Below are 22,228 nucleotides of genomic sequence, written 5' to 3'. Positions count from 1 at the left end.
GGAGTACAGCATCAGCTCCCATACAATTTTAATGAGCACTCCTGACACGCATGTCTGTGCATGCATTTGCAAACATGCGCATACACACACACAGAAAGTCAGAAAAGCAGGGAAGTAGAAAAGATCTGGAAGCTTTTTTTTTTCGTGGGAGTAAATTCACACACACTAAAACACATATGTGAGTATTTAAACAAGGGCTGTCAAAGTTGGTTAGAAGTGCGGTCAAGCCGCAGCTGAAATCAGAACAAATTGTGTAAGATGGAAATAACGTCATCCACATCAGCGCAACCAGGCCCGAGGCGAGCCGAATTCATGCGGGTGATGTTCATTTGCAGGTGAAGAGAGAGGATCATGTATGATGCAACACTTTGACTCGCACTGAAAAATGTACTTTTGAAGTTTTTCTTTCCCATTATTACGATTCCAAGAGACTAATCTACACACACACACACACACACACACACACACACACACGCAAAACAAAACGATCAAAAAAGAAAAACAATGAGACATTTGTGGTATGAAGGAAAAAAAAGATTTTAGATTACTCTGTCAACCTTCTAAAGAAAATAAAGGAAAAAAAGGCTCCTGCTTGTCAAAAGTGGAAATATTTATTAAACCCTCTGATGCGCGCATATAGACAAAAGCCCGCAGACAAACATCAAAAGCCATGTAGCAAATATGCAGATGGAATTGCACCCTTTATGAGTCAGTGCCCTGAGGTCACATCTTCTTGCCACGGTGTGCTGTTGTTTATGTGGGCGTAAATATTTTCTTTTTCAGGCAACGAGGAGCTCGTCATCAGGCTTTTGTTGAAAGTGTCTCAAAGCATGTCGGGTCGATGCCGCTACCTGCTGTCTTCCTTATTTAAAAAATGTATCTTTGTTTTAAAGCATTCAAGCCCCAAAGTATTAGAGACATGTTGGTGGTTGCTGCTCTAATGATGCATCACAGGCTTGTGCTAGATGTTAAAAGAAGGATAATAATAGTAGTATTTTTAAGTGACAGGCAGACTTATAAGTATGCCGCTGGTTATACTTTGTGTTCAGCAGTGTTTGTAGATGGAAAGTAGGTTGTAGCATTTCCATTCTGATTGTATTACTCCCTCCATGGAGGGGGTAGCTAACTGAATCTCAGAGTCTACCTTACCACCCAAAGGCCCTGCAGTGACAAGCAATCCAACAGCCTCCACGTAACTCACACCTCAGCACACATTCCTTTTCTCACATTCTTTTCCTCCCTGCTCGAGGGTCCTCAGACGTCCTCTTGCATGGCCTTGATCATGCAGACCCTACATATAGACGCATGGCCTGTTTCTGTTGGAATTAAAGCTTCTGTGAGGAACTTTTGGTTTGTATTGATTTTGGCGCCCCCTGTGGACAAAGCTGTACCTCTTATCTCTTTGCTGATTTTGTCCTGTACAGAAGTGTAAGTGGTGTTTTTTAACAAACATCTGATCCTGCTTTCTTTAACAGTCACATGTATCACTCACTTTAAATTTCTGCCCTGGAAAATGTAAACAAAGGCAGCGTGCAGTTAATCGGTTCATCTGGCGTCTACCCCCCGCCAGCAGTTTCAGACATTGAAAATAACTATAGAGAAACAATGAAAGTTGTCGCTGATGGTCTGGTTTGGTTTTGTAGCTCATATAGAGTAATCAGAAATAAAATCAGTCTGTTTCATAACCAGAAAAAAAACTCATCCCAGGAGCTTTAAAGTGAAATTTGTGGTCATATACTGTATTTGATTAGTATATACGTTTTTTTTGGCCTTTTATGCCATTATTTAGAGAGAGAGCACAGTGGATAGTGTTGGAAACAGGGGAAGAGAGAGCGGGGGATGACACGCGGCACATGGCCGAGAGTGGGGCCGCTGTATCACGGACTGACGCCTCTGTGTAAGGGACACTTGATTTAACCAATAATCTAAACCGGCGCCCCTTCATTCTGATATTTTTGCGTTGTGTTTTTTTTTTTTATCAATAGAATTTTCTGATTTTGGTGAAGGAAGAATAACAGAGCTGAATTGTGTCCTTGAAAACTTCCCCTCAAAAGTTTAACACTCAGGAGACTGTCGATGAAAAACCATCAGAAAAAAATTTCAAAATAAAATACAAATATTTTCATTATTTTGTGTTTTATGTCTCAGTGGAATATTTTTTCAAAGCCAAAACAAAAATCAGAGCCAATGTTTCTCCTTTCAGTTTAACTTTGTTTTCGGTGCCAAATTTAGTTTTTGATGCCAAATTATGAAAGTCAGTCCAAATTGCACCTCGCTTCTTTAATTATTTTTGGATTTTTCTATTTTCTGCTTCTGAATGTCAGAGCAAAGATACCTCTGATGCCTGGACACATTTTAAGCGTTTAAACACCTCAGTAACACAGTTTTACCTTCAAAGCCTTCAAAGAGAAGTTTAACTCTCTTCTGCTTCTAAATCTGCTCATACAAAAGCAGTATATATTCCTACAACGCTTTATGCACAGAAATGCATCCAAAGTATTTACTTCCTGTCCCAGCCTCTGTTAACAGACTGCCGTCAATAAGAAGTCTGATACTAAGTCTTAAAATAAGTCCTCTAATAAGTCTAAACCTCGGGCTAATTAAAGCTTTGGTGATGATACACTCTGGCATCACTGTAATAAATCTCCTATAATCACATCAGTGAGCTCAACACAGCCTGCACAAAGGCATATTCAACGCTGTAAACACACATAAGTTCACAAATAATGATTTCACGTCCCTCAGGCTGTCATTAGCATGCACCTGGCGGGGTTTCAGCAAAGTGCGAGTCTATAGGCACAGTGCCCCCGTCGATAACATCGATCCTGGCATCCTTTTCATCGTTAAAGCTACTGATTTCTGCGAGCGCCGGCTCAACGACTACAAGCAGGCATTTCACCTTCATTTACTGTACTCGCAGCCCGAGTTAATCGCGGTGTACCCCCCATCAAGTGTGCGATCTCAGCTGAATCATACCGTCGATGTGTGTGTGAGAAGAACTCGCACACTTCGCTGATGATGTGTCGAGCAAGTTTCTGCAACTGTCCTTCAAGTGCCTCGTCCAGGCCAACTCTAAAGTGGAGCAATTAAAGGCAATTTCCCTCCCAGAACAGGAAAGTGGAGGAAAGGCTGCGCCGATCGGAGGAGAAGGTGACATTGAGTGTCTCTCAGCAGCCTCTCGCCGGTCGTGGTGTGAGTCACTTGCTCACATGACGGGAGAGAGAGTTTGGACCTGGAGAAGGACGCTGTGTGATTTTTTGGTGAGAGGAATTGAATGAGAAAGTGTACAAAAGAAAAAGAGAAGCAAGACGGAGGAATAGCAGACAATCCTATCAGAGGTCAGATGTAATCTGTCAGCCCCCGGGACGGCCATTTAAATGCCATGACTGGTTTTAGTGTGTGCGTCTATCACGGGCCCGTGGCCATTTCCTCCTCTGCAATCTGCTTTGAAGGACATCTGTGCAAAGGAACAAGAATACACACTTAGACGCACACAGGGGTAGTAAGAGGTGTGAGGCTTCCAGATGCAGCCAGCCAGAAACAGCCTCTTCACAGGGTCAGTGTGCCCTCACAACATCTGCACATTGAACACACACACATACAGGCCTGGACACACACACACTGCAGAAAAGGTCACCTGTAACACAGCATCATGTTTCCAGTTGGGTAAGCTAACCGTCGGCTTAACAGAGCAGTCTCTTCCATTTGACTCTGTAAACTGGAGTAAGCTTATGAGAGTGTGTGTGTGTGTGTGTGTGTGTGTATGTGTGTGTGTGTGTGAATCTGCGTGTCTATTTGGGCGAGAGCAACAGTAAGCCACTCTCGATCAAAGTGCAAAGGAAATATACCCTTAACAACCAGACTTGGCTCTCCTGCTTTTACACACTCTTCCACTCTGTATCTCGCTCTCTTTTACACACACACACAGAAGTTGCACACACGCGCACACACATTCAGACTCGTAGCCAGAGGATACTAGAGTAATCAGCAGAGGAGGACAGCTCAATCTGGAGAGGGGCTGTATTGGTGGGAGGCTGCGTCTACAGGGCCACAACAGAGAGGGCAGCTAAAGCTAATGCTTGAGACGTCCAATTTTCAGTGCTCATAATACAACACAAAACCCATTTTCTTGTAGTTGGTGACAGAAAAAAAAACATGTTTTTATTGCATTCCACCGGACCACTCCTCATGCATTAGAGATTTACTCCTGCATTAACCAATTTCCAGCCTTCCCCTTGAAATTTCCTGTCTCTATTGTTCCTGAAATGTTCCTGCAGTCTGAATAAACTCCGCGGAATGCATGATAAACTTGAAAAATATGGTCATAATAATAACAATAATAAGACAGTTCATATCCCGCATGAGGAGACGAATTACGGGGTTTAAGCTGATTGCGCAGTCGGTGCAGAGCGGTGAAACAAAGGCACACATGAATAAGATCTGCTCGAAATTAAATGATCTATTCAAATGTATTCAAATTGACGGAGTAGGTGTTCTGCATTAATCAGCCTCCTTCTGCGAGGCCAATCAGCGCGGAGGTAGTAAACCAATAATCTGCTTAAATTACACACGTTTCCAAACCACCAACCCACCCAAACATTAATCTATGCATGAGGGAGAAATTAAGGAAACTAACAGTTCACTTTAACCCCCGAGAGAGTCCTCCATCACTTCTCTGCTTTTTCTTTTGACGGACTCGGCTGCTAAATGGCGAGCAATTCCCTAACCATTAGCTTATCACTGTTCACCAGGGAGGAAGGCTCCTATTAGGCGGCAATCTGGGAAGGCAGCATACGGTCGTGAACACTGTGATGAAGCATGGGAGAGACTGACAGTCAGAGGCTTTTAGGGACGGTGGGAAACACGGAGAGAGGAGAGGGCAACAGGAAATTAAGAATGAGTCAAAGCCAAAGTGTCTCGGTCATTTCGCTGGAAGTCTGAAAGTGTGTGAAAAAAAAGGAGTCTAAAAGCTGGCCCCGTCCGGTTATTAGTGTAGTGTTTGTTCCATCCAGATGCATGGGTGTGTTACACAACGTAATGCGCAGTCGATGTAGTTTATTTCACATTATGGTACGTTCTGCTCTACATTGGCTTCATGAATTAAGAACACAATGAACCTGTGTAATGAAGCTTGACATACTGTGTACATTTGAGGGGGTAGTATGCTGTTTCACATTGTAAGACATGTATATAATTTTTAGTGCTGTCAAAAAAGATTAATTTGAAATATTTCACGCAGAAAAAATAAACAGAATTAACTGTTGACGCTGTGTTTACTTCCTGTGGCAATTCCTGTGAGTGTTGCAATTTAGCGACTTTCTCTCTCTCCCGCTTGGCGACTTTTTTCTAAAAAGCGACTCGCGACAGATTTAGTGTGTTTTTCAGACCAGTGAAATGTATTATATTTTAATTCAATCCCATGTATGCTGCTCAGGAGTAATCGCAGTTCACGGCTCCTCTGTCAACAGCTCCAAGTTGCTCTCTCTCCTCTCGTCCCGTGCGCAGGCAGTCAGAGGTGAGCGGGGCTGGCCTGGGGCAGCGGGCAGCGGGCAGGAAGAGGACAGCGGCCAATTGGGCAGCTCGCTCGCCGCAGCAGTGCTGTGACAACCGCCACACTGAACCATCCTGGCTAAAGACGGATAAGGACAATGATGGTTTAGAAACACTTTGACACTTATAGGCCTGGGTTTGTTATTATTTCTTTTAGTACATGGAAGAAATATGCCTTTACAGCTGACAGTCTATTTTGATGGCCTTGAGGGTTTTATTGGAAATCTGTGGTTTGTAGGAGAGAATCTGTGTTTAAAGTTAAAAAGATATTATTAAACAGTATTTTAACTTGACTATATTTCTTTTGTGTTGATTCTACATTAATTTCCTGATTTTACATTTAAATATCCATTAGTACAAGCTTCAGTCTTAAGGAGAAAAAAAAGCGATTGATCGTGATTAATCACAGCAAATTGTGCGATTAATTAGTTCATTTTTTTAATATAATAATTATACAATGTTGGATGTCCAGACTCAACGTGGGTGAAGTTTCAAATCTGGAGGTAAAAGTATGTTGGAGTAATCCCCGGACTTCTCAGCTCAGTCTGCAGGCTGCTGTGAACGACAGGTTTCACAGTTTTTTCTACATGCTGCACTTTGTGACGTCACAAAGTGCGAGGCTGCAGGCTTCGGAGAGCTGGCCAATCAGAAGAAAGTGGGCTCTTAAAGGGACAGAGCTAACCGAGACGTCACAGAGCACCAGTTTTATTAACTGTAACTGATGCTAAGCTACTCCACAGGTATCACAGAGTGAAATATGAAGCTTGAAATTAGCATTATACCCCCACTTTAATCGATTTATATTTTCATTAATGCCTTCAAACCAATCATATCAAGAAGTGTGCACAGAGCTCATGCAGACTGGATAAAAACATATACTTTGTCCTAAAATATTCATCTACATTTTACCCTTTCAGGTATAAAAGAAGTTGCATGTCACCTGGAGTGAACCGCAGATGCCGCTTGATTGATCTTTGCTCTACAAATACAGAGCTAATCAAGCTTCTAATCAGCCGGAGCGCAGGGGGTCCTCTGTCAGAAAGAACAGTGAAATGATTTCATGGCACATTTCATGCGCTCTAATAGCACCTTTGATTATTTTTGATTGAGGATGCATATAAAAAGTAAGACACGTCGGCAAGTTGCTCGGAAGCCTCACTTTTGTTGTAGTTGTTTCTTGTCAATAAAGAAACCTCTGGAACTAGGCCAGCTCTGGTTGTTGTTTTTCCATTCTAACGCTGCTGGCACTAAAGCTTTAGAGAAGAGTGCAGATAGGAATATAAGATGCATGACACAAACAGCTGGTAAATCACCGTTCTTTTCTTGTGCAGCACGTTAGACAAAATGCCATGACTGCCAACACACTGATATGCTGACACACATAAGCCAACGCTCCCTCGGTGATGATTGCAATTGCATAACAGAAGCTATTTCAACCCATGCGCAGTTCATGTGTGTTTTTGCACGTATGCACACACGCTGCGAGATGTCAACGATTAACAGCCTAGTGGTAACAACGTGTGTGTGCATGTGTGGCCTAAACAGCCATGGAACACCAGCAATCACACACACACATACCTGAACAGTGCATGATGGTTAAACTGATAAAAAACAGGGTTATTTAGCAACAGAATTTTACATGTCTGACTCACACTGAAATTTCACATACCAGACCAGACAAATGCTTTTTACAGACAACACTATAGTCTCTGTCTAACAGCAACCACTCTGCATTCCTGTTTGCTGTTTGTCTACTTGTCTGTCTTTGTCTGTGCTCCTAACTTTCACACACACACACACACACACACACACACACACACACACACACACACACACACACACACAGAGAGAGAGAGGCCTAGAGGCAACCCAGGCTTTAACCTAACCGCTCACCAACATTGTAACGTGAGCCAAGCTGCAGGTCACATAAATAGCTTCCTCGAGCCAGACGAGGTGGCGGCCACACAACACATTAATAACACATTACAACTGGGGCTGGCTGATCTCCATGCTGCCTTCTTCAAGCCCACACTGGCTGTCTGGCTACCTGCACCGCTGCCTGATCAGAGGGCGATTCGTTCACATACCGCCTATGCACATGTAGTAATAGACAATGAAACACCAGCGAATTATTATGCCCTCCACTGTCACACTAACAGGTGCTTCTTTACTTACTCCACCTAAATGAGACTTATTTAAATGTGCTGGGAAAAGTTTGACCAGCTCCTCATTTTGTCTGCTGGATAGAGGAATGGCTTAATGAATAATTTGATAAAGTAATGATGATGGGCCGTGGGGAGTAGATTACTCGGTTACAGTTAAATAGCTACGGCTGATTAAGACCAGTAACAGTGGTCAGCCTGTGCTGATAAATGAGCCGGAGAGAAAGAGAATGGATGAGGGAGGCATTGTGTAGCAAAGGGAAGGACGGGATAGGACAGGTCACTTTACCTCCCCCATTCACTTGTTGGTGGCTTCATACAAGTGCAAACAAAGCAAGTGTAATATCCTGCAGGAGGCTGCACAGTGGAGTGGTTAGCACGTTCACCTCACAGCTAGAAGGTTCCTGGTTCGAATCTGGGTTTTGGACGTAGAGGGCCACTAAACCCGCTAACACCCGGCTTTTTTGCTTAGCGGGAAGGTTACAATCGGAATTCAGACACGAGTCAAATGTCTCTGCAGTAGACCCGGGTAATTATCGCCTCGGCTCCAATCGGGAACACAAAACCCGGGTCGAATCCCCGCCCCCTTTCTGGCGCAACGCTTAGACGCGAAATGAACTTCCGGCCGCTGTCGCGTAAATACAGAACAAACAATGGGGAATTTGTTCTTTGTTTCGCACAAGATGCAGCAACACTGGCAGGACAGCGAGGTGAGGTAGCTTCTTCTGATCCGAGGGGAAGAGGAGAGGTTAGTTATTATTTGTGCGTACTACTGTTTACTAACCCTGTTTCCGGCGTGTTTGTGACGTAAGACGGTGACGCAGCAGAAAAGAGACCGAAAGGAGTACACTCCACTGGCAATGGGAAAAGAGACTCTGAAAAACCTGCGCCAAAGCGCTAATTTTGATGGGAATGGGGTTTATGTGTCAGCCCTGTGACTGACTGGCGATCAGCGACCCGCCTCTCACCCATTGACAGCTGGGATTGGCTCCAGCCCCCCCACGAGCCAGAACAGGGTAAGTGCATGGAACATCCTGCTTACAGGATAGGTTTATAGTATGACAAACGCGCCGACTGTTATTGCCGATGTTCAGCTTGGAGCAGGTACAACTCATTTAGCGTAGCTGGTGGCCTGAAGAACAACAGGCTGTTTAAGCTTGGATTCCTCGTCTAAGCCTTCGCTTGTATTGCAAAAGTGCTTTACAAACAGCAGCAATGGCTTACCGATGCTGCTTTGGGTGAGCCAGGCTGAGTCAGAGACGTAGGGGAGGGGACAGAGGATGCTCGCATGCACTGCATCTTGGTACATGAAGGCGCTGCACACAGTTCAGCGAACAGGACAACTCCTGTTTCTTGGTCAACATAGCACGCACTGGGGAATTTATTGCTTCATTTAACTACTTACCATCAATACTTATTGGACATCCACATAAAATGTGGTGAAAATTCCCCTGAATGAGTCATGTTTACAAGAGGAGAACTGATTTTAAGATGATTACGGGCTTTAAAAAACTGAAACATCTTCATCGTGAGGCTGTAGGGCCTAAACGTGTATAAATGATGTTGGATTTTCTCCCTGTTTCTCAGACAGTTTATATCATTTCATAGCAACAGATGTGGACCAGATGCTGGAACATCAGACTGGAGAACAACAGTGATAGTGTCATTGTTTACACATGGAAATGGATTAGGGATGGAAATTTCTAATGTTACGAGATGGAGAGAAAGAGAGAATGTGGGTGGGTGAGCGAGAGAAACAGGCTGAACCGAAAGTTTATTTTGAAGCTCATTTAGAGGAACACGGTTAAGTAGAAGGAATTGCACGGTATTACATGAGCCCAGCAGCCCGTGCCTGCTCCTTTGCACTGGGTCAGACAGAACCAACAGCATCCCGATGCTGTGGCATCCCTCTAATGGGAGCTGTGATTTATAAAGAACATGATGGATTACAACCGGTTTAGTAATTAAGTTGCTGTAGCCCTGAGGAGCATGCTTGACTGCCCACACTGATAAAAGAACCACAGATTTGCACAACCTCATTCGCTCTTTGTATCCGGCTTTCTAGTTTTAATTTAAAGCCAATGTCAGCACTGTACAACCAAATACAGTGAAGACTGCTTTAAATGCTGGCAGCAACCTGTCCCGTTCACTCAGCAGGTACAGTGCGTGTGCTGTCGAATAAGTTCCAACCAGTCTGCCGACGTGCTCCACCATGCCTTTCCTTCTTCAGCATCATCTTCACCCTTTATCCATTCCCACCATTTGTCTTTAACTTTGTGTGCTTTGGGATTAAATCGGTCTAACCTATAATCCCGGCGAATGAAATTTACTCAGACGTTACAAGAATAACAAATCCATCAATATACTGCTCAAACAGAAGAGACACAAACTGTCCCAGTTACACCCTGTAACCCACCCTGCCACAGACGTGCCTTAACATGAGCTTTTCTCTATGTTGACTTGCGTACAGATCAAAAGATTAGTGCAGAAATAAGGGGCCGGGATTGAGAAAAGTCAATAGAAAGGTTATTCTAAAGAAAGTTATCTAGAAGTTGATGTGTATCTGAGACATTCTGTATCCGAGGCCATCTCAAAATAAAAGCAGTAACCATAGGCTGCGGAGGCCTGACCTCATTTTTATGCTTGGAGGAATGTGTTTGTTGTTGTGTGTGTTGTTGTGCGTGTGTGTGTGAGGCTGAGTTTTCCACTGACGATCTAGCGAAAGGTCCTCGACAGAAAGTGTCAACAGTTGATTCACATCAGACAGAACATCCTGTCACATGACGCGGACGAAAGAAGACTTTGCTGTTCCGCCTCCTGGATGTGTTACTGCTCGCAATGGAGTCTGAATCTTGACAATTCTTCAGGATAAGAAGGAAGAACAGAGGGCTTCAATAAGGCAGTTTCCCAGACAGGAAGTGTGTGCAGCAGACAACACTGTTCAGGGTAGATTTAGTTTAGTCGCAACATGGAAGAGCGTTGTCAGATCTTGCACAGTGTGTAACGCGAGTTCAGATAAACACACTGTTCTGACCTGCCCAGGACTAAACGGGAGACCTGTAGCGACCAGCTAATGAACATGGTGGAGCACTTAGAAGCTAAAAAGCTACGTATGGTTTAGCTCAGTTGGTAGAGCAGGCGCCCCCGTGTACAGAGGCCACAGTCCTGGACGCACTGATCATCATTTGGCGCATGTCATCCCCCACTCTCTACTCACATATTTCCTGTCTCTCTACAGCTGTCCTTTCTAACAAAGGCAACATTTATTTTTCTCTAGTTTTAGTAGACAAAAACAAAGCGCCAAAAAAGAGAGTGAATATTGGCCTTATATTCATCAGGAGATTAAATAAAACAGACATAAATAGGCAATGATTAAGGAACATGTTTATAGTGAGTCCATAAAATGAGAATATATATATTGTTTGGTGTTCACAGCTTATTGAGCTGTATCCAAGGGGCCAGAAAAATCATCTAACACCATTATAAAAACAATTGTTTTATGTTTTTCAATTACATATGACCAGGCTTTTTCCACTGCTGCTCCGAGGCCACAGTGTACCATTTTAAATTAAATTTCAAGAGCCACCTTTTTTTCCTCTTGCTCTTTCAGATGCTGACCCATAATTGTGTTATAACCGTTATTAACTTACTCCGAACGTCGTCTTACTACATTCAATTCTGTTTGTGGCTTTCTTAATGTTAGCTTGGCTTTTGCTGTGTTTTATTGGACAAAACTTTTGGAGGCATATTCTAACCTTAACTGTACAGCTCTATTGATCAAGAGAAAGAGAGTGTCGCAACATCGCATGGCGGATCATGGAGCATATTGGACCGCCACTGACGCGACTCTCTGTCTATACGGCTCTGGATACTTTGTTCAGGGAGTAGGCGGGGCTGCTCCTCCGCTGCTCGTCCGCTGTCCTCACCTACGTCCGCAGCGCGCACCTGCTTTCAAACACGTCGCCACTGGCCTCATAAGGACAGTCGTTGTAACACATTGCCCACAAAGTGCACATTGACCTGATGAGGTCAGCCACATACTAGGTTTTGACCTAATTTATTTTACACTAAGTATCTATACATTTATATTATGTGCGTTAGAAATAAATTGATGTGTTTATTGGTGTCTGATGTTCTATATTTCATTGTTAAATGTCATAAAACATGATTCATACGTCAGAAAGAGGCAAAACAATATTGTTTGTGCCCGATACATTCATATGGCTGGTTGATAGATTTATACAGAGCAACATTTGTGGATAAACACTTTGCCTGTTTTTCAACAGATGATGCTGGAATGTAAAATGCCATTACATAATATGGCTCGTGTGAGAGAGGCTATATTGACAAAGGGAGCGCTCCAGCACTGTAAATACGTGCAGGTATGTGTATGAGAGAGCGCTCGTGGCTTGACTCCTTTAAACCTGCGAGCTTCCCTTTGTGGCAGGACTGTCTCTTGACGGTGAAAGAACAAACAAAGCAGCCAGTTCCCCTCTGCTCGCTGCTGCTGAGAGGTGGAGAGGCTGACAGATAAAAGCTGACCTGCTGTTGTCAGGGCCTGTCAAAGCAACAAGAGCGAGAACACATTCAGCCAGGACTGAGCCAGAGATGCAGACACACAGGGAAGAGGGGGATGCAGCTGGAAGAGATGCAAGCAGGAGAGAAAAACTGGGAAAGGTGAGCACATAAAAAGGGCCGGAGCGCCGTGAAAAGAAAAGGCGGAGGGGATGAAATGTTTTCACAAAGGACACAGAGAGATACACTGACACAGATGGAGAGCAATCAGAAGCTGGGAGAAAGCAAAGAAGGAGAAGGTGACTCAGATAACTTACTGACCTTGAACTAACTCATAATGAAAGCAGCTATAATGAATATTTTCATCTCAACAATGGATCACATTCATACTTGTTCGTGAAAAGACTTGCTGTTAAATAACAAAACCTGCAGAGATATATAACCAGACTCTGCAGCTGCTCTCAGATCTACAGAGTGTCACAGCTTCAGCTTATTGTTTTGTATGGAAGCCCGAAGAGGACATGCATACATTTTAATTTCTCTGTTTCCTGACTCATTTCCGGTTGCTTTCTCGAGATCTCGACTTTACACCACAGCAACGTCAGATTTGCAAAAGCACATAACAAACAAAGAAAAAGGCTTACCTAACAAAACGTAAAAACTTACCTCATTGGTGTGGGCCATGGCAGCAGCCCGTTATCACGAGAAAACCAGCTTTATTATCTCGAAATAACGACATAAATAAATCAAGATCTCGACAAAAAAAACGGAAATTACTCACTATTAAAAAGGAGTAAATGACATGTATGGCTGCGTGTCTGCTTAGGGCTTCCGTAGTTTTGGCTTTGCTACTTGCAACTTTACTATTTTGGTTCACTCTAATTGTTCTTCTTTTCAGTATAAAGTTGCAGCTGTTTAGCAGAGAAGATGTAAATACACTGTAGCTAGCTATCCAGTACTACTGCAGGAAGGGGATGTTAGCAACTAGCTAGTGAACTAGATAAGCAAATGTTTCACAAAGAAAAGAACAGCACTAAATGGACAGTGTGTATTCTGTCCTAGACAAATGAACACAATTATTAGTATTTGTCCCATTGGAATTACATTATTAACCTCAAAGTGGATAAATTATATGTCAGGGTTGTGTTTACAGTTTGTTTCTGGAGGTATTGCAGATTTAAGGAAAAATGTTATCAAGAATTCCTTTAATTCATTGAATACTGACAAATCACCATTAGTATCAACCCAAATGTAATATCTTTAGATTGTTAACTTAAAGGCCTAATCTCGAAGATTTCAGTTGCGTTCTCTTTGGCGATCTTTCCTTTGTTTGTTCAGCCATAGTAGATTACTGTTTACTCGCAGCACTTGCAGAGAGCGGAAAAGCAGCCGCTTAGCTCCGCCTACCCTCTCTGGCAGACCAACCACTGCTGGCTGATGGAACGCGTCACTAACTGGGCGCCACTTGTGATTTTTTCTGCAAATGTCGCCACAGACACCCAGTCCATAATAGTGCAAATGCAAAGGCTTTCATCAGCGGGCCATCGGCTCAGTCACCATTGCGTTACCTTGTTCAGAGATAGATAGTGACTTACCAGACATTTATTTACAAGAAAATCTTCAAGATAATACCTTTAACTTAACAAGCAGCAAAAAAAGAGCCTCAAAATTGTTTTATGCCGAAACATAACCGACAAACAACCGGCTATCAAAATTGGAATTTACATTTTTTCTTAGCCTGTCTGTAAATGATTTATCAGCTAATGTTCTCAGCAGTATTCTGCTGGGGAGTTGCAGGCACAGCTGTTACCTGCAAAGACCTTCGACTCGCACAAACTCACCTCTCTGCCCCCCCCCCCTCTCTCACACTATGAGCTCTAGAGACTGCACAGAGCAGAATATACAGATCCGTGCATTTCATTGAGCAGAGTCACATTCTTATCTCTGAATCTTAATAGAGTTTCTCTAATAAAATTAATGTAAAAGATTTACTGTTTGCACGGTAATTTCGTCTGTAAAAAGGGGTAATACTGACTGCTAAATAATAATATTAATAATAATAATAATAATAGTAATTAAGGCACTTTACGAACTGTCAGCTCAGATTTATGCCTGCAGCTTCCACCCCTCGTAAAGAATGAACGCTCTGTGCTCTCACTCTGATTCTTTGCTTGTGAATGAACTGAAGTACATTTTGAATAGAGCACAAGTGGCATATATGATGGAAGCCTTCAATGTTTTTCTGCTCTTTAATCCGCCTCTTTTTTATCTGCTGCCACGGCACAAAGGCCTTCACAGAAAGCCATCAATCACCGGCTCCTAACCCCCCAAACACACGCCCTTGCCGCTCCCATCCAACCGTTTTCAAAGGCAGGTAGAGAGGCTGTCGAGTCCTCCATCAGGTCTTCTTTAATCCTCCATAATGGCTCATATAAGTATTAAAAGTTGGGTGATCTGATTATAGATCCGTGAGAAAATATGACTGACGTTCAGTCATCAGATCAAAGCACAGATAAGTCTCTCAGTCCTTCCTCGAGTTCACTCATCTCTCGCCCCCTTCCTCCCCCGCCCCCTTTCCTTCCTTCGCCTCTGGCTGGGAATCTGGCCAGGGAATCTGGGCTTCCAAAGAGCAAATCCACACTTGCCCAGATTTTCAAACACTGGTGTGTTATATATTTATGGCTGGGGCAAGACAATAATCTTCACCTTTGGGGAGGTTCTCTTATGTTTAGTCAAATGTCTATATTTAGTCTAAAAAGTATCATTATCAGTCATTTGGTGGCCATATTGGTTTAATGGGAATTCAGCTGCACAGCTCATTGGTTATGTAGCGAGGATGCTTCAATGTTCATTTGAGCATCTTCAATCTAGATGCTGTCGGATTAATCAACAAAGCACCGACTGCAGCACTTTAATCAGCGAATCGACAGACAGCACTATGTATTCCAGTGTGTGTGTTCCTGTTAACTGACAATCACGCGCATTATGGAGATAGCTCTGGGCTTCAATGATTGTTCTCCAACGATCACTCAGACGTCTCATAACCAGTGAGTCATATTAAAATCCTGATCTGAAAGACGGCCTGACATGGGAACTAAAGCTGTACAAGGAAAGCCCTGTTTCGCCGATGTTGTGTGTGTGCATGGCGTGCGTGCCAAGCTGTCTATTTTGAAGTCAGGTCAGGACAGGCCAGCACTTCAGGCCTCTTTTAGTCACTGTGAGTCAGAGAACGCTCTTGACAACAGGCAGACACGGCTAACCGAGAGCCAGGCAGAGAGACCTAAAGGCAAAGAAATGTGAACGTTAAAGTCGCACAGCAGAGAACAACAAGATGTTTCCTACACAGACAGGTAGGCAGAGCAAAAGTAAAGAGCGACTGAGAAGACAGACAAAACAAACTGCTGGAGAGCATCGGCGTCCGTCAACACAAAGATGAAGATGCTTGGAGAATGTCAGAACTATTAAATCTGTGGTCTCTGTTTTCCTCCTCGCCTCCAGCCAGCGTGTTCGCTCAGCAAACCACAATTGCACTGCATGAAACATCACAGAGCAACACTCGCCACAGTAGCTCTCTTCAGAAAACAGGCCACCAGATCATTGTTCCATGTAGGCCACCATCTCTGATGTCACCTCTGCTGCCTGATGCAGAGCAGCGTGGGCCTTGACCATTTTCACAAAAACGACTGAAGAACCACAACAACCGCCGGCTGTGCCTGTGTGCTGTTTAAAGGGGAAAAAGGGCTGGCTTTTTGGGAAGCTGAGTCATCTGACCTTCAGGATGTTTGTGGCGACTAGAAACAAAATTGGACATAAAAACAAAGACTGATAAAACAATATACGACTATATTTTGTTAGCCTTTAAAAACTGCTTGAAAAAAAAAAAAACATATCGGAATCTCGCAACAAATCCTATTAGAAACTCCTTAACGTAATGTTAGCTTACATTACACAGTCTGTAAGTACATACAGTACATTATCATCAGTCCATTACTCTGTCTAATAGCCATTCCTTGACTCTAAGCTTGAGGGTACATGGCTAGATGCCCATTAAACAAAGTACAACTGTGTATTCTAGATGTGTGACCTTTGACCTCAGCCTTAACCTTCACATACTAAGTGTTCTCTATAGTCCTACATTTGAGAGGTTTTTAAGGCATGTCGCTTTCCAAGCTTTCTATGCATTATTTATACAAGTGCATCACGTTTGACTTAGGGGTGTGTGTGTATTTGTGTATGTGCATGGCACAAGTTAAGCCTGCTGACAGATAAATGGAATTTGCAAAATAAAATTAAAAAAAACACAAATAAATAAATTAACCTTGTATAAAAGTTATGAACGTTAAAGCTGCTCTGAGGAACTTTCAGTTCGTGTTGATTCTGGCGCCCCCTGTGGACAAAGAATTACCTATTATCTCTTTGCTGATCTTGTCCTGTACACGTGTAAGTAGTGTTTTCAGGTGGAAAATCTCATCATGCTTTCTTTTAACATTTAAACATATCAGTCATCGAGAATCCTTGCCGTGGAAAATGTAAACAAAGGCTGTTTTGCCCACGTGCGGTTAGCCTCCCGGTCTGACACCTACCCCGCAGCAGCAGTTACAGGCATTACAAATATCTATATAGAAATTATCAATCTTGTCACTGTTGGTCTTGCTTGCTTTTGTAGGTCACATAGAGGCATCCGTCTTAATTTCAGTCTGTTTCATACCCACCAAAAAAATCCTCACAGGAGCTTTAAAGTTATAATCTTGAAGTTTCGTTCTATTAGGCGGCACCTAATGGTGATTAAAGGCAACTGCAGTTTTTGCAGTTGTATCTGTAGTCATCGATCCTTTCTTTGTTTGTTCAGCCATAGTAGATTACTGTTTACTCGCAACACTTACAGAGACCGGAAAAGGAGGCTTGGCTCTGCCTACCCTCTGGCAGACCGACCACTGCTGGGTGATGGAAAACGCGTCACTAACTGGGCTAACTAACTTTCCACGAATGTCGCCACAGACACCCAGTCTGTAATAATACTATATACTGCAAATGCAAAGGCTTTCATCAGTGGGCCCTAGGCTCAGTCACCATTGTGTTAACTCATTCGGTGATAGATTTGACTTAGCAGACATTTATTTAAGATTATATCTTGAAGTATGGCAAAGGTTTCATTTTGATGGTAAAATAGACCCAGGAGGAACAGAACACTCAATCGTGTGCTGTGTTCTCACTGCATAATGTGCAACCTTGCATGAGCCTCTGATGTGGGAAAGAGCTTAAACGGTGCCTTTTGTGCTACAGGTTGAAACACAAGATCTAAAATCTTGAGGAATACTCAGAAGTATGTGAACTGTTAAGTTAAGTAAGACTAACACACTCGGGTTAACCGAGCGTCCAGGAGCTATGCTGGCTGGCCCTGATGACCTTCTTGCAAATACTTTCATGGTGGTGTAATAATCCCTGACTGGAACCACCAATAAAGACTTTCCTGGAAGAAGGTCCATTTGGTCTAGCTCAGACTGAACCACTTGATCTCTGTCACACACGGAGATAAACAACAACATAGAAAAGACTGAACGTAACACATTTCCAAACCTCAAGAACTACTACATTTGTCACGGCTTAGCACTTGTTAGTGTGACAGTGCAAGGCTGCCTGGTCACACAATGACCCCTCAGGCGCTAAAGGGAGCTTAATGATGTAAAAAATCATTAGTTCTCTCTGCGCTGACAGGGACAGCGGGCAGATTATGTGCAGTTTGAGAATTTATGTTCCGAGCAGCACAATCCAAGCATTCTTCACAGAAAGATCAGCAAGAACCACGGCAAATTACTCCTCACCATAGCTGTAAGGGGAATTACATCCAGAGGGGCTTGGAACTGATGCGCAACTTTGATGCTAAAAGGTCAAACTGTAATATAACTCTGTGAAGGGAGAAGAAGGGATATGCATTACACTTCAAAGACAGCATGATTTACATTATTACTTATAAGGGGTGATTACTAGACTGGAGATCAGAAGGGTTTAAACATTACAGCATTATTTTGCTATAATCTTCAGTATTTTGCCCTAACAAAGGCTCAAATCCACTCTGGTGTTAGAATTCTCACAGAAAGCTCTTTAGGCCTTTAGAATTCAAAGTCCTGGCATATTGCCCATGTGGGAGCAGCTTTATTGCAGCGCTCTGACAGGTAAATGCACAAGATGTGTAACGGAATGTTTGTGTCTTTCACTCGCTGTGCCTCCGTCTAATCCCCCTTTCAGTCCGGGCCTGAAAGAGCGCTTTTCATAGGCTCTTCTTTGAAAAAAAAAAAGGAAACCTAAATGCTTGTCAAATCTGCACTCCCCAACTTGGAAGTGCTGCAGTTCTTTGCTTCTTGCATTCCTCCTCTCCTCTCTGTTTCTGTTGTTCTCTCGTTTTTCCTCTCACTCGCTCTGTCATTCACTCTATAAATGTTTTTCCTCTCCTCGCTCGTTCGTCTGCTGACTTCAAAGTTTCAGATGTTTTCCCGTCGCTTGTCACGACTTCTTGGTTTTCTGTCTGGCTTTGCTTTAAACGCGGAGCTTGAAACTGCTTCGTCTTCCTCCACTCGGGCTGTTTTATTCAAACATTTTGTTAGTCACTTATCAGTTTTGCAAACATCAGATTTTCACAGGCAGGCTGCTTTTTGAGTTTCTTCTTTGTCAAGAGCTCCACTTTTCTCTTCTTGACAAATCTTAGTTTCCATTCTTGTAAACAGCTCTCAAAACTTTTCCACCCTTTGTGTGACAACTGAGAGACTGTGTTCATTCTACAGATAAGACATTCAGTCTGATGGAAACATGGTGGCTCATCATTTTTTTAAGCTGTAATCTCGAAGATTTTCATTTTAATGTCTGGAAAAAATCACAAGCGGCACAAGGTAGTGACGCGTTTTCCATCAGAGAGGGTAGGCTTGCCGCAATAGTCGGCGTTACCGGTGTTACAGTCCGTGTGTGTGTGTATGTGTGTGTGTGTGTGCGTGTGTGTGTGTGTGTTTGTGCCGCTGCTGTAAGGAGCTGCAGGTGTGACGGAGGGCGAAGCGTGACTTTGGTCTATAAATTCTAAACCCCGTACCTTCTTGGGGTTTTGAACGGAGGTGTAGGTGTGTAGGCTTGTTGTTTGGAGCGTAACCGCTGTGAAACAATCAGAAAATAAAGCTTAAAGCTTCGGTACCTTTCCAAACTGTCGAACCTTAAACTAACTGAGAGCGAGACTGTGCACACGGGATCTCGTCTGCCCAGTTTAGATGCACAGAGGGTTGAAACAGCGGTGCTCTGACACCAAGGTTTGTAGATCACAACGTATCGTTCTGTATGGGAAAGATGAGGTGTGTCCCTGGGATGCATGGATAGTGAATTTACTGCCTCCTTTGAGATTTTATTGCATCAGACACGTACCTATGTGTCATCAATGACTTTTTTTTCTTTTATGTCCGGTGTAATCAGTAAGACCGGTGCTATCACAAGATTATTAACCAGTGGGAACATTTCCACACCGTGGCATCCGTAAGCTAAGCGGCCGCTTTTCCGGTCTCTGCAAGTGTTGCGAGTAAACAGTAATCTACTATGGCTGAACAAACAAAGAAAAGATGGATGACTACAGATACAACTTCAAAAATAAGTGAAAATCCACTCAGATGAAGGCAAACAGTCTAAAAAGGAAAGCGACCGCCAGCGAGGAAAATCAAGAGTTACAACCGTTACAACCGGAGCTATCCGTGGACATGCAACACTTGGCTATCTGGGAAATGTGCTCCTTCAATTACTGTTTATCGCCATAGATGCCGCCAAGGAGAACCAAACTGAAATCTTTGAAAGTTGTGTTTGACTGAGGTGGATTAGGACAGTTGAACTTGACCTGCGACCCTTCAAAATAAACTCCTTGAAACTATCAAATTAGCAAACAGACTCACACATAAGCACCGGTGTCGTATTAGCTTTCAAAAAGCACAGATCAAATGTAAAGAAGCAGGAATCTCATCTTCATCTCGCCAACACATCAAATGAAAAGTCCCTCACTGTGCTGCTGTCCAAATATTACAAAAAAATGATATAGACTTCCCCTTTTCCCCCCGAGCTGCTGAAATGCACCAGAGTGTAAGAGACAAAGCTTCTCCACTGTCCTTTTTCACTGGAAACAGTCATTAGAAAGAGCAGGCCTGTGCTGAAAGGCTAGATGGTTATCCTCCCGGGCCGGGATGAAGCAGAGCAGAAGGACGGAGAGAGGGAGAGAGAAAGCTGAGAGGAAGGCCAAAGGGAGACTGATAGGGCACTGCCTTTCGCTGAAAGGGTAGATGGTTATCCCTCCTACCAGGGAGGGAGGAGGAGAGGCTGGGAGTAGGGAAAGAAATTGAGAATTTACAGACAGTGTGGGGAGAGAAATAGAGACAGTAAGACAGAGGGAAGGGCTGAAGGGCTCTCTGTGGTTATCTGTGCCACTCCTCTGCGACTCAGGGTCTTATCTGCAGTCCCAGCACAAGGCAGAAGCGGGCACATGATGGTATGGAGTCAGCAGCATCACTGCACAACCACCAGGCTAATGCTACAAAGAGATGAGAGCTGGTGAACCTACACAGCCGGGGTCAGTAATGTGATGCAGGACAAGGAACGGACACACACTTTGTTTCTGTCTTGCAGAGTTTGACAAGATGATTTATCCCACTTTCAGAGTTAAGATAACAAAACAGCTGGCAGCAACTTGTTAGCTTAGCGTCCAACAAAGACTGAACACAAGTGGTAACAGCTTCGTCCAAAGTTAACATCGACTAACTCTAAAGCTCATTATTGAACATGTTGTTTCTTTATTCTACGCAACCGCCGAAGTGTGAAAGAACATGTTGTGATGTGGTAACCGCACTGTCTCAACAAGCCTCCAGGAAGTTACTTTGCTTTGCCAAGAAAAAAGCACGGAACAATCTTAGCAGGCTGCAGGAGCCAGGATTACCATTTCCCATAGTTTCTTGTCTTTCAGGTGGGCTAAGCTAACTGGCTAATTCAAACAGTGGATCTGTCTTTTCATTGAACTCGCTGGGGGAGAATAAATCCTTTGATGTGGTAGAAGAGAAGGAGAATTATTAAACTAAGCATGGAGGTGCTGAAACTATTCAGAGCAGCAAAGGAATTCTGTAAAAGGGAGAAGATGCTAACGTGGATGTAACGGGCTCTCTTGTACTTTGGTTAAGAGGATGGCGACTGCATTGTGTTTGAACTGAAGTCTTCTTACTGAATAATTATTCCAGTAGAATGGCTGAACCTTTAACGCAGCTGCATAGCGACGTTTATCTTTTAAAAATACATTTTTCTCTCCATATTATTCCTGAGGAATGCAGCCCATTGTCCCACTCCTCGTCTTCCTCATCCAGCTGTGAGAAGGTGTTATAAATGCTCTGAAAAGGACCACTGGACTTGAATATGTGGACTAGAGCCAGCGCTCGCCCTGACATCATGTAGCCTTTCCCTGCATCACAGCCACCTACAAAGCCCACCATTGTGCGGCCCATTCCGTGCCCTCCGCCCACGCTCGTCACACCACCCAGATCCCGCGCTGCACTGGCATCAGTCAACGGACAAAAGAGCACTTTTAATTAACTTCAGATCTGTCAGCTTTTGCCGAGCCGTGCCAAAGCAGACTTGTCAGATCAGGCCCCCCATTTGATCTTTGTGGGGGCTTTCCCCCCCTGAAATTAAAAAAGGAAAAGGCCAAGACAAAAAGTAGCACATATTTGCACAAACAGACGTCATGAGATAGAAGTTTGCTTTCATCTGCTCATGCAGACAGGTGTGTGTGTGTGTTAATGCGTGTTCCTGGAGTAATGTGTACAGTAAGCTTCTGAGCTACATGCCCTTACTGGAGAGGAATGGGTCTGACAGCTCTGTTCTCTGACACTCGTTAATTCAAAAGGAAGGGCAGGCAGAAATGTTTGTTTTAATCTAACCACTTTTTTTCTTTGCAAAGAACACCTTTGGTTAATGTTGTTTATAGACTAATACTGCATTCT

At 43.4% G+C, this 22,228-nt stretch overlaps 1 protein-coding gene across 3 annotated transcripts in view; it reads right to left on the bottom strand.

The window, feature by feature from the left end:
• The window catches only part of gpc1b (glypican 1b), a 78,691-nt gene that overhangs the window by 29,822 nt on the left and 26,641 nt on the right, over window positions 1–22,228 (bottom strand). The window lies entirely within an intron of this gene.

The sequence above is a fragment of the Semicossyphus pulcher genome, unplaced genomic scaffold (genome assembly GCF_022749685.1).
Source record: "Semicossyphus pulcher isolate SPU_LCO1_2020_fin unplaced genomic scaffold, fSemPul1.0.p SCAF_7, whole genome shotgun sequence".
Taxonomy (NCBI): Eukaryota; Metazoa; Chordata; class Actinopteri; order Labriformes; family Labridae; genus Semicossyphus; species Semicossyphus pulcher.
Note: the sequence above shows the minus strand (reverse complement) of the source record. Positions and strands in the feature narration are given on the sequence as shown.